The sequence below is a fragment of the Notamacropus eugenii genome, chromosome 5 (genome assembly GCF_028372415.1).
Source record: "Notamacropus eugenii isolate mMacEug1 chromosome 5, mMacEug1.pri_v2, whole genome shotgun sequence".
Classification (NCBI taxonomy): Eukaryota; Metazoa; Chordata; class Mammalia; order Diprotodontia; family Macropodidae; genus Notamacropus; species Notamacropus eugenii.
The window spans coordinates 416,670,536-416,684,541 of NC_092876.1; the positions used below are offsets into that span (position 1 = coordinate 416,670,536).

Sequence of the window (14,006 nt, forward strand, 5' to 3'; positions counted from 1 at the left end):
TAGCTTCCATTTTTTCATTCTTTTGGTTTTGTTTTGTGATTTCTTGGCTTCTCATAAAGCCATTAGCCTCCATCTGTTCCATTCTAATTTTGAAAGAACTATTTTCTTCAGTGAGCTTTTGAACCTCCTTTTCCATTTGGCTAATTCTGCTTCTGAAAGCATTCTTCTCCTCATTGGTTTTTTGAACCTCTTTTGCCAGTTGAGTTAGCCTATTTTTGAAGGTGTTATTTTCTTCAGCATTTTTTGGGGTCTCCTTTAGCAGGGTGTTTACTTGTTTTTCATGCTTTGCTTGAATGTCTCTCATTTCTCTTCCCAGTTTTTCCTTCACCTCTCTAAGTTGATTTTCAAAATCCTTTTTGAGCTCTTCCATGGCCTGAGCCCATTGAGTGGGCTGGGATACAGAAGCCTTGACTTCTGTGTCTTTCCCTGATGGTATGCATTGTTCTTCCTCATCAGAAGGGAAGGGAGGAAATACCTGTTCACCAAGAAAGTAACCATCTATAGTCTTATTTTTTTTCCCTTTTCTGGGCATTTTCCCAGCCAGTGACTTGACTTCTGAATATTCTCTTCATACCCACTTGGCCTCCAAATCCACCCAGCCAGCACTTGGGGTCTGAGATTCAAATGCTGCTTCCCAGCCTCAAGGCTTTGGCAGGGTCGGGGTTGCTATTCAGTGTGAGATTAAGTTCAGGTGCTCAGGTGGGGGCAGGGCCACCTCATGGGGCTCAGTTCTCTCAGGGGGTTTATGCAGAGACCTTCAACAATGGATCCCAGCTCCTGCATGCTTGGGTTTGCTCCCACCTCTGCTGCTGCCTCCCGAGGGGGCCTGAGTTATGAGGGCACCCCACTCCCCTTTCAGCAAACTGAGAAGACCCTCTCACCAATGTTTGGCTCCTGTGGGTGGAGGGACCTGTGCAGCCACTGGAGATTCTGTCCCTGAAGCCTGCTGGGATCTGCTCCTCTTGGTGCTGCACGGCCAAGGCAGGGCTGGGCTTGGCTCTGGGTCCGCAGCGCAAAGGACCTTTTGTGAGAGGTTTTCAAGTCCCTCTGGAACAGAAATCTCCTCTAATCTGTTGTTCTGTGGCTTCTGCTGCTCCAGAATTTGTTGGGAGTTCTTTTTTACAGATATTTTATGGGCTGTGGGTTCGTAGCTAGTGTATGTGTGTCTTTCTACTCTGCCATCTTGGCTCCGCCAGGATCATTTCTTGAATGAAAAATGGTCAATGAATGTGAATATGACATTTTCAGAAGGAAAAAAACAATAGTTAGAAATAATTATATGAAAAAACCACTAATAGTTTTTTTAAAAATGCAAATTAAGAGAACTCTTAGGTACCACTTCATGCCCAACAGATTGGCTAAGATGATAGAAAAGGAAAATGGTAAATTCTGAAAGGGATGTGGGAAAATTGGTGCATTAATGCACTGTTGGTGGAGCTACAAACTAGTCTAAGCATTCTAGAAAGCAACTTGGAAAAATGCTGCAAAAATCCATAAAATTGTGCATACCCTTTGAACCAGCAATACTGTTACTATGTGTGTACCCCACAGAGATCAAAAATAAAAGAAAGAAAAAAAATCCATATGCACAAAAATATTTATAGAAACTTTTTTGTGGTGGTAAAAATCAGAAACTGAGGAGATGTCCATCAGTTGGGAGTGGCTGAACAAGTTATGGCCTATTAATGTGATGAAGTACTCTGGTACTGTAAGAAATTATGAAGGAGATGATTTCAGAAAAACCTGGGATGTCATACAAACTGATATAAAGTGAAATGAGTAGAACCAGGAGAACAGCATATGCATTTTAACAGAACATTGCAAAATCACTCCCAGACTATTTATCTTATTAGACTCCGTCTTTGATCCCTGATGATTATGGGTTCTTAGGGAATAAGTATATCATCTTCCGTAATAGACTGCAAATGCTTCATTCTTTGTCCATCCCATGTTATTCTTGGCTCATATTTATTTTGCCTTGTTTCTCTTGATTCCTGTGTTTGAATCTCACAATAATTTAAGCGTTCTGGCCTCAGAAATGCTTGAAAGTCTTGTATTTATTTACTTAATTTATTACGGAAGAAGGTACAGAGTGCATATATTAGGGATTAGTTTCTCTGTTGGTGATTCATCACATTATTATCTCATTAGACCTCTTGATGTCTTGGCCTGTTGCAGTATGCACAAAATTATTGTTTTGAGAGTTTAACAGAACGGGAGAAAATGTCTAGCACTCCATCTCATTAGTCATGTTAAAAGATTATTTGTTAATATTTTAAAATCTGCATGGCTGTTTTTTTTTTTTTCAGTGAAGCACCCCAGAGGTCTATAATGAGCAGCTAGGATATCTTTTATTGTTTCTTTATTATTGACATCTGTTCTCTATCAGTCATGTTTGTTTGGTTGATTCTAGTCCAAAGATCATTCTATATTCTATAAGTAGATAGAACAGAAGCAAAACAAGAATATTGTCTCTCCTACATCATAGCATGTACTCTGGAGTAGAGGTCCTGCCCCTATTCCCCCTTAATAGAACTCAAACCCTTCTTTTTCTGGTATTCATTTTTTCTTTGATTTATCAAGACATATAAAGGAATTATATAAATACAACCACAAAACACTCATTAGAGAAAGTAAGGGCAGATCTAAATAACAGGAAATTATTAATTTTTTATGGCCAGGCCATGCCAATATAATAAAAACTATAATGCTATCTAAACTATTTTACTTATTCAGTGGCATGCCAATCAAATTGCCAGTTGATTACAGAGATGAAAAATAATAAATATCATTAAGAAGAACAAAAAGTCAAGAATGCCAAGAAAAGTAATAAAAAAAATGAGAAAGGCTGGGGCCTACTAGTACTAGATCTCAAAGCATACCAAAAAGGAGTAAATCATTAAAACTAGTTGGTAGTATTTTAAAAATCAGTAGAAGAAATTAACTATCCAATATGCAGAAGCAAACAAAAATAACAAATGAACATAAGGATCTCAATAAATAGGATAAGGACTCACTATTTGACAAAAGCTTCTGAGAATGGAGCAGGAGTTTGGCAACACTTAGGTTTAAATAAATATCTTCTGCCAATATTAGCTCCAAATGAATGCATGATATATATATATATATATATATATATATATATATATATATATATATATATATATATACACACAGACAGATAGCTATATACATATATATATATATATACACACACATATACATATAGATAGATAGATAGATAGATAGATAGATAGATAGATAGATGGATAGATAGATAGATGGATAGGTAGATAGCTGTTGTTCTGTCATTTCAATGTCTGATTCTTTGTGATCCCATTTGAGGTTTTCTTGACAAAGACAGGATGACATTTTCTTCTCTAGCTGATTTTGAAGATGAAGAATTGAAGCAAACATGATGTAATGGTAATTTAAATGGGAAGATTTTTCCCTTTCATTAACAGGCCCATGTGACCTGCCTGGGTCACATGGAAGTCTGAGTCACATGGAGCCGGTGGTGGGAGGAGCTTGCTGAATAGGTGGAACAGAAAGAGGTGGAGCTAGAGCAGAGCTGAGAGGAAATTTGGTCATGAGAACAGTCAGAGCTAGGAAGGATGCAGGCTGCTGGCTAGTGTTAGAGAAAGAAATTGTTTGTGATTTTGATTTTTTAATTTTTTGTTTAAGCTTGTGATTTATTTAATAGACTTGGTTTGTGGGAAGCCTGTCAGAGAGAAGTCTTGGGGATGTTGTCCTCTGCATTGTTATTATATATAGAATTTTGTTACTATGTTGGATTTGGCTTTCTGGTGTCTGAAGAAATGTTTTGGTTCTGTCTTGTATGTGGAGAGTGTTGTATTTTGTGATTCAGAATTGTGCTGGGATATTCATGGCTGCTGTAAGTGCTGTGAATATCACATTGGTGCTACACTTGGTTAAGTGACATGTCCAGGGTCACATAGTGAGTCAGTGTTTGAGATCAGATTTGAACTCATCTTGACTTCAGGTCTGATCTCTCTCTACTATGCTGCCTAACTACTCCACAGAGAGATTACAGAAGATAAAATAGAAAATTTTTGTTGTATAAAATCTAAACATTTTTGCATCAACAAATCAATCAGCTAAGATCAGAAGGGAAAGTTAACTTAAAAGTCTTTGTAGTAAGTAATATAGTGTGTCTTAAAAGTTTTTGTGCAGTTTTCAAGCTTTAATAGCTTAAGGAACTGATTCAAACTGTGGAAGAATCATTTTTCCTAATGGATATAATTGATTGAAAGATAATAAGCAAGTAATTGTTAAAGGAAAAAATCTAAATAATTAACAGTCAAGTGAAAAAAAAGATCCAAATTACTAATAATTAGAGAAATGTAAATTTAAAAAACACTAATATTTCATCTCACACCCACCATGTAGTCAAAATGACATTTGTTACAGTTATTGCAGCAAAATGGGTGAAAAATGCACTGTTCATAGAGCTGTGAATTAGTACAACCATTCTACACAACAATTGTAGGAGTATACTAATATCAAAGAACGAAAGAAAAGACCTATATGTACAAAAATATTTATAGCAGTTTTTTGTTATAGAAAAGAAATGAAAATTTAGAGTGTACCTATTAATTGGAGCATAACTGAACAAATATATTATTATATACTAACATAATGGGATATTATTGCACAGTAAGAAATGTCAGGAAGAATAAATAGTTTTAGAAAATGCTAGTAAAATTAGTATGATGCAAATTTGAACTGAATCAAATTGAAGTGAGCTGAACCAGGAGAAAATTTTATATAATTACAGCAACATAGCAAAGAAAAACAACTTTAAAAAACTTCAGAAATGTGATCAGTGAAATGACCAATCATAAATTATTTATTTATTTTTAACATGAAAGTTTTTTTTTTTTAATTTAAAGCAAGAAGGTAGGGTTTCTAATTTCAGGCAGATAAAATCTACTTGTTACTAAAAGAAAGAAAACCATTTGCTGGTGGAATAATTCTTGCTTGTAGGGTCCACATGGGGAAAGGCTGGGCTAGGTAGGAAATAGAGTCCAGAAAATCAGGAGTTACTAAATTAAGCTGAGATCTGATGGCAATATTCAGTGGTTGACTCAGATATTGGAAGCAGAGGACAGGTAGAGTTGGAAGCATCAGGTGACCATCATCAGGACACTGGGCAGCACTAGCCAGAACTTCAAAACCAGGCATTGGAAGGGATAATCTTTAGGAGAAGCAGGATTGGCCAAGGTGCAAGCTCTCCAGTTGCGGTTGAGGTTGAGTATAGTAGATATTTTCTCATCAGTCAACTCAAAATAAAACATCTGAAAGTTCTCTGCAATCCATGATGGGGTGATCGACTTAGGGATCACAATCACTTTTTTTCTGGATATGGAATCTGATCAGAACCTGCAATGTAGTTTTTTGGAGCTTTGTTGCAATGGCTTGGATCCTGGGGTCATTCAAGAGAGAAAGGTCCTCTGGATTGACTCAGGGCCGATCTGGAGAACCAAGGGGACTGAAGGGGGCCATCACAATGCCCTTGGACTGACAATATTCGATCAACTTCTCCTGGGTGAGATATGGGTGGCACTCAATCTGATTAACGGCAGGCTCATACTTCAGTCCTGGTTTGGTCAAGAGCTTCTCATTCTGGTCGTGGTTAAAGTTGGAGATTCTAATGACTTTCACCAGTCCTGCATCCACCAACTCTTCCATGGCTGTTCATGTATCCAAAAAGCTTGCATTACTGGGAATTACATTGCCTTCATCATCCAATGGGAACAAATCCTTTCCAGCCTTAAATTCTTTAGGCTAATGAATAAGGTAGAGATCCAAGTAATCCAGCTTCAGAGTTTTTTGGCAGGCTAACTTGACCAAGCTTTTCTCATGGTATGTGCACCAAAGCTTGCTGACAATGAAGAGGTCTTCCCGTTTGACAACATTCACCTTGATTTTCTCTTGGATGACCTCACCAACTTCATTCTCATTCTGGTAGATGTGGGCACAGTCAATGTGGAGGTATCAAACCTCAATTGGAGCCTTAACTGCATCAGCCACTATGCCTAGAGGGGACTTCCAAGTGCCCAGGCCCGGGATGGACATCTTCACCTGGTTCCTCAGCAGAAGGAAGGTAGCCATGAGGCCCTGGCCTTGGAGGAGACGGTCACTACCACACACGTAGGCTGGCCCTCACAACCCAACCCCACCAACCAATCATAATTTTTTAAAAAAATGATGAAATATTCTATCCAACTCCTGAGAGAAATAATTATCTCAAAATTACCTAATTTGTTTCCAGGCACAACCAAGGTAAGCATTTGTTTTGCTTGATTATAAATATTTGTTTCAAAAGCTTTCTTTCTATTTTTTTTTTTAATTTAGGTATGTAGGTTTAGGAGAAAGATAATATTGCTGAAGAAAAAAGGGGTTTTAGAGTATTTAAAAATGCACAGAAATAAACATAGAAGAGAGATCAGAAGGAAACCGATGAGGAACTGAAAATAACATATAGAATTTATATTAAAAACAAAATAAAATTATGTAATAGAGATTTTTGATTTCCTATATCATAATCTGTTTTTTTTTTTTACATTGAGAAATCCATTTATTTTATTTGGTGTTTGTTAAATTTTAAGAAAATCTAATATATGTGTGTATACATACATACATACATACATATATAAAAGGTCATAGATTTTCAAGGGCATTGTTTTTGGAAATGAAGGTCTGATTACTCCTTGTATTATGAAGATGGAAAGTTACTACATGAAAGAAAATTGGAAAGTCTTCTGTCTGGGACCTGTCCTGAGAATGTCATCACATGAAGAGCAAAGCATTCTTATTCAATTCTTTCCATACTTCCCAATACTAATCCTATGTCTTGAGGGCACTACCATTTTACTGATTACATTTAATTTCCTCTTTCACAACTCAGATTGATTTAGCTCCTTGATCCAATAACCTCATGCTCACTTATCAGAACCCAATTCTAGGTCTGTCTCTTGCCTAAAAGTTTCTATGATAAAGTGATGTGATAGGCACAATCACATAATGTGAAACCATCGTTGTATTTCCCTCAAGGCATATATATTTCGAAATATCGTGTGTTGTCTATTCATCTTCTACATTTGTAATCAACCTGCTTTTATTCATTTTTGGTTTGAGATATTTACGTCATTTGTTATTATGTAATGTGTTTCCTCAAGGATTTTCTTCTTAAGAATAGGAAATATCTCAATTTCTTTTATAACTTTACATTATGTATGACTCTCTGCTTTGTACTACTGGACTCTTAATAAATGTTGACTGACTGAATTCTTTGTTCAGTAATGTTTTTATTATCCACTCATGTGTGTTCAATAAATATTAGCTGGCAATTTGGACAAGCTTCTTAAAACTTCTGAGGTATGATATCATAGAAGCAATTTATGTGTGGGGTTATAAATTACAAAATTAGAAATGTGGCTATATGACCTCTTGTCATCTAGTATGTGCAACAAGGTGATTATAAATATTCCTTTGGAAATCTTTGTAATCAGAAAAAACTTCGTGGAGTTCCTTATGAGGAAACAGTCTTTGCAATTTCATGTGATTGTTCATGATAGAAGTAACTACTTTATTTAGGATTTGTTTTCTCTGATTAACTAACCATTTAACAAGTTAAAGATTTTACTGCAATAATAAAGCATCCTTTGAAATACTGGCCAACTTAGAGAAAGTAGAGGAAAAGCATCAGTGATGATGCAACACATTGTAAAAAATGTTCACACAGGATACAAAGAGTACTCTGTACTTCAATTCAACAGTTATTAAGCACATACTATGGGCAAAGCATTATTGAAAAAGAGATTACAAGTAATATAGTTCCTGGTCTCAAGAAAGTTAACATCTAGTGGGGGGTAGAGGTGGAACAGATAAGATTTGTACTTGTGAACTAATGAATAAAATACAAGTAGAATGTGATAAGGGTAAAGGAAAATGAGATAAAGTGCCACGGAAAATTTGTGAAGGTAGAACGAAATCTTGTGTATGTAGATCAAGTGAGAAAAATGATTCAATAATACAATTCAACAAACATTTCCCAACTTCTTACTGCATGGAAAGCATTGTGGCAGACACCAGTATACAATCTAGAAGAGGAAATAACATATGTTACATAACTAACCAGGGCAGCAGGATGGTGCAGTGGATAGTGTGTCACTCCTGGAGTCAGGAAGAGAGTTTAAATCCAGTCTCAGTCACTTACTAGCTGTATGAGACTGGACAAGTAACTTAACCCTGCTTGCCTTCCTCATCTATAAGTGAGCTGGAGAGGAAAATGGCTAAACTACTCTAGTGTCTTTGTCAAGAAAATCACAAGTAGGGTCATGAGAAGAGTCAAACACAACTGAGACTACTAAACAGTAACAATAATACAACCAGCTGCAATACAGTAGTTGTAGTGTGTGATAGTAGTAGATAGATGTAGTGTGATAAATGCACAAGTGATACAAACAATGCTTTCTGTGGTCTGAGGAATGAAAGATCATTTTGACTGAAAGGAGTTAAAGCAGATTTCATAGAGGACATGGCATTTGATTTGGATGAAGAATAAATAGGATTTTAATTAAGCAACAAGCATGCATTGAGGACTTACTTAGCTTGTTTAGTTTATAAACTAGGTGCTTTTTTAGATGCTGGGGATACAAACATGAAAATTAAAGTCTTTTTCCTCAAAGAGTTTATATTCCATCAGCTTGCACATGCAAGTATAAGCATAGATATATACATACATATAGACTAATACAAAAGAATTTCATTGCAAGGAGTTGGGGGAGGTGCCAGCCACAGAGAGGATCAAGAAAGGCCTCACGTAGAATCTGGCACTTGAATTGGGCTCTGAAGGAAACTAGGGATTTTAAGAAAAAGTGGTGAGCTCCAATTTTGGGAAACATGCAAATTCATGGAAATAGAAGGTAAATGTCAAAGAACATTGTTATTGGAAGTAAAAGCTTAATTATTCCTTGTATATTATAGAGAAAACATTATATGGTGATTACAAGAAGGTCAGTTTGATAAGACCATAGAGAAAAGAAGGGAATGTGGGTTGGTACTAGATTGTGAATAGTTTTAAGTGCAAAATGGAAGTAGTTGTATTTTATTTTAGAGGCCATAGGGAATCATTAGCTCTTCTTGAACAGGATGTGATCAAACAGAGCCTTAGGCACATCATTTTAGCAATTGTGTAATGTATAGATAGGATAAGGAAAGTAGTAGTAGAATGTAGTAGAATGATCATTTAGACATCTATTGAAATACTTGAGGCAAGAAGAAATAATGGCCAAAACTAGAGTGGTGGCCACATGAATAAAAAGGAGGGAATTAATGCAAGAGATGTTATAGAATTAGTATTTATAAGGTTTGAAAACTCATTGCATATTATTGAGTTGGAAAGATAGGAGTAGTTGAATGGTTGGATGATCTAGAAAAGAAGACAGAGCAGGGAGGAGCCAAGATGGCAGAGTAGAAAGATACACAGATGCTTAGTTCCTACCCCACAACCCATAAAATACCTGTAAAGAAGAACTCTCAACAAATTCTAGAGCAGCAGAAGCCACAGAACAATGGAGTGGAGGAGAATTCTTCCCAGAGAGACCTGAGAAACCAATGGGAAAGGTCTGGTGCACACTGGAGGTGGAGCAGAGCCCAGCCCTGCCCTGACCATGCAGCACCAAGAGGAGCTGATCAAAGCAGGCTTCAGGGACAGAATCTCCAGCAGCAGCTCAGGTCCCTCAACCCACAGGTGCCAAAGGTCAGTGAGAGGGTCTTTTTGGCTGGCCAAGAGGGGAGCAGGGTGTCCCCATAACTCAGGCCTCCTCGGGAGGCAGTAGCAGAGGCAGCAGTGCACAAGAGATCCCAAAGCAGGCAGTGGCCTGTGCCCATTATTGAAGGTCTCTGTGTAAACCCCCTGAGGGAACTAAGCCCTATGTGGCTGCCCTGCCCCCACCTGAGCAACTGAACTTAATCTCACACTGAATAGCAGCCCCACCCCCACTGACAGCTTTTAAGGCTTGGGAGCAGCATTTGAATCTTAGCCCCCAAGCACTGGCTGGCCTGAATGGGAGATGAGGTGGTTGTGGAGAGGAAACTCAGAAGTCAAGTAACTGGCTGGGAAAATGCCCAGAAAAGGGGAAAAAAATAAGACCATAGAAGGTTACTTTCTTGGGGAACAGGAGTCCCCCCCATCCTTTTGGATGAGAAAGAACAAGGCATACTGTCAGAGGAAGTCAAGGCCTCTGCCTCCAAAGGGGACTTAAACTTGGCTCAGGCAATAGAAGACCTTAAAAAACAAGTTAGCAGCTTACTAAAGGAGAACCAAAAAAATGCTGAGGAAAATAACAGCTTTAAAAAGAGGATAACTCAATTGGAAAAAGAGGGCCAAAAAGCCAACGAGGAGAAGGAGGTTTTAAAAAGCAGAATTAGCCAAATGGAGGAGAAGGTTCAAAAGCTCGCTGAACAAAATAATTTGTTGAAAGAGAGAATTGAGTCCAGGGAAATGAATGACTATGAGATAAACCAAGAAGTTAGCAAACAAAACCAAAAATTTGAAAAAATAGAACATAAGATGAAACAACTCATTGGAAAAACAATTGACCTGGAAAATAGATCCAGGAGAAATAATTTAAAAATTATTGGACTACCTGAAAACCATGATCAGAAAAAGAGCCTAGACATGATCTTCCATGAAATTATCAAGGAAAACTGCCCTGATGTTATAGAATCAGAGGGCAAAATGGATATTGAAAGAATTCATCGATCACCTCCTGAAAGAAACCCCAACAGAGAAACTCCTACGAATACTGGGGTCAAATTTCAGAGTTTGCAGATCAAGAAGAAAATGCTGCAAGCAGCTAGAAAGAAACAATCTGAGTACTGTGGAAATACAATCAGGATAACACAGGATCTGGCAGCTTCAATATTAAGGGAACGAAGGGCTTGGAGTGGGATCTTTCAGAAGTTAAAGGAACTGGGATTGAAAACAAGAATCACCTACCTAGCAAATCTGAATATAATACTTCAAGGGAAAAAATGATCATTCAGTGATATAGGTGACTTTCAAGATTTCATGTTGAGGAAAAGACCAGATCTGTATTTAAAAATTTGACTTCCCAAGACTAGAATCAAGAGAAGCATGAAAAAGTTAACAGAAATGAAAAACCATAAAAGACTCTCTAAAGCTGAACTGTTTACATTACTGTATGGAAAGAAAATATTTTTAACTCTTGAATCTTTTCTCAGTATTTGGGTAGTTGGAGAGATTGTACATACACACACACAAACACACATACACATAGATAGATAGAGAGTACAGGGTGTGTTACATCAGAAGAGATGATATACACACACACACACACACACAATAAAATAAAATAAAAATTAAGGAGTGAAGGAGGAAAATTCTGGGAAGAGAAAGGGAGAAATGGGATGGGGCAGGCTGTTACTCATAAAAGAGATAAGAAAAATCTTATTCAATGGAGGAGATAAGGGAGAAGGGGAGAGAGGGGAAAAATAAAGCTACTCTCCCCACGTGTGGCTGAAGCAGGGAATAACATGCTCACTAAATTTGATATGAAAATTTATATACACCACAGGAAAGTAGGAGAAGAGGCGACAAGTGGAGCAAAGGGAATGTTAGAAGGGAGGGCAAATGGGAGAAGGGAGTCACAAGAAATAAACAATTTTGAGAAGGGGCAAGGTCAATTATGGGGGGGGGAAATAAGGGAGGATAGGGTAGGTCAGAGGGCAATATAATTAGTATTACACAACATAATTACTATGGAAGTCTTTCGCAAAACAACACATATTTAGTCTGTATTGAATTGCTTCCATCTCAGTGGGGCTGGGGAGGGAAGGGGGGAGGGAGAGAAGTTGGAATTCAAAGTAGTAGAAACAAATGTTGAGAATTTTTACTGCACATAATTGGGAAATAAGAACTACAGTGATAGGGGTATGGAAATTTATCTTGCCCTGCAAGAAAAGAGAGAAGATGGGGATAGGAGAGGGGTGGTGTGTGATGGAGGGGAGGGTACATGGAGGGAAGGAGTAATCAGAATGCAAGATATTAGAAAGTGGGGGGAGGGGGATGATAGGGAGAAAAATTGGACATGTTACAAAGTGAGGTGAAAGCAATTAGTATTAAAACAATAGACTGAATTAATTACTGAGAATAAATCAATGACATCTTTAGTTTGGAGAGAAGAATTTCAGTCTAAATTTCCTAGAGGAAGGTAACCTTAGGTAAAATTTGGCATTGACGGAAAAGTCAGGGTTTTAATGGTAAATTTGATTTTATGATTGCCATTTAATCAGGAACTAGAACATGTATAGAAAGATATGTGAGCCTGTTAAGACTTGCCTCAAAAGATGTTCCTTAGCCAAAGTGAAACTAGAATCATATTTGAAACCTGGTTGACTGTTCTTCTGAGTGTAACTCCAGGTATGGGTAGCAAGAAAGGCAACCTGAGCCTCCAATCCATGATGTCAGTAAGCTGATGAGATGTTGGTATGAACTGCATAGGTGATCTCAAGGGAAGGGTGGGAGAGCGGCTGTTCAGCATGGGCTGAGGTGGGATTCTCCTGACTCAATTTCCCCACAGACACCTGGCAGACTCTAAGCCTGACTGAATGCAAGTGGATAATCTAATCCTGCCTGGAATTGACATGAAGCTGGGGAGATATTGTATCCCTGCAAAGTCCTTACTATTGGTGGCAACTTCCTATAGTCAAAAGGTTTGTAAGCTTAATACCAGATCTATTCAATTATAGATTATGGGTAGGGGAACATCCGAGGTTGTCTAAAATTAAGCTATTAGGTTTAGGACTTTAGACCAACAACAATAAGTTAGGGTCCTTTAGTTCTTAGTAATACTGTGGAGACAATTAGGTCAAGAGCTTGTGAAGTTAGCAACATAAATATTATCTGTGTCTCAGTTGGTTAATGTTTAAAAAAAAATTCTTTTGTGGTCCATATTGTAAATGCTTTAAAAAGATGTATCACCTGACCAAAAGTTTGTATTGCTTTATCTGTTATAAACTGTGTTAAAAATAAATTTAAAAAAAGAAAGAGTGGTAAAGCAATTCAGAGGAGAACCAAGAAATATCAGTGACAAAATCCAAGAGGAGAATTTATCTAAGAGAGAGTGATTCATTAGTGTCAAAGACTGAAGAGAATCAATGACAAGGGCTCAGAAAAGATCACCAGATTTGATAGTTAAATTTCATTAGAGATTGGAAGGAGAACATTTCATGCATAGGGAATAACAAAACTGGAGAGTATGGAACTTGTAGGAAGGATGACAAGAAATTCAGTTTGGCTAGAGCATCAAAATACATGTTAGGTAGGAAATGTTGTGAGATAAGGCTAACTTGCTGAGAAGTTTATATATATAAAATATGTATTTTTTGTAAGTCCAACCACCATTCCAATGACAATCAAATGTTTCTAACTTTATTATTGGCCAGCTTTATTGTTGTTTTCTTATTATGGACCAAACCTTTCATTCCATCAATGAAGAGAACTCTCGATATGGAAAGTCCTCCCATTCAGACAGACTGACAACTCATCTGTGATTTAGAGTCTCAGAGAGTTTTTTGGAGGCACTGAAATGTTAAGTGACATGCCCATGACACTTAGTATGTGCAAGAGTCAGGGATTGAATTCAGTTCATCTTGACTCAAAGGCTATGTTTCTATATGTCATGGTCCTGGCTTACTTTTCATGGCTGAATAAAGCTTGAGTGCCAGTTCAAGACAGTTGATGATTTTATTGTAATAATAATAAAAAAATTCTTACAGCCACAGGAGTTCAACAGGATGATTTTGCTTTTACTGGTTAATTGTTAGCTCCTGGAAGGCAAGGATCATGCTCTAAATTCCTCTGGCATTCCTCTCACCTTCACTCAACCTGATACAAAGAGTGAGTTCAAAAAATTGAAGGCTAATTTAGAAATCTATGACTCAAATTATAGTAT

General features: G+C 37.3%; 1 pseudogene; it reads right to left on the minus strand.

The window, feature by feature from the left end:
- Nucleotides 1-5,147: 5,147 nt before the first annotated feature.
- Nucleotides 5,148-6,135, minus strand: LOC140508000 (aldo-keto reductase family 1 member B1 pseudogene; annotated as a pseudogene).
- Nucleotides 6,136-14,006: the final 7,871 nt, after the last annotated feature.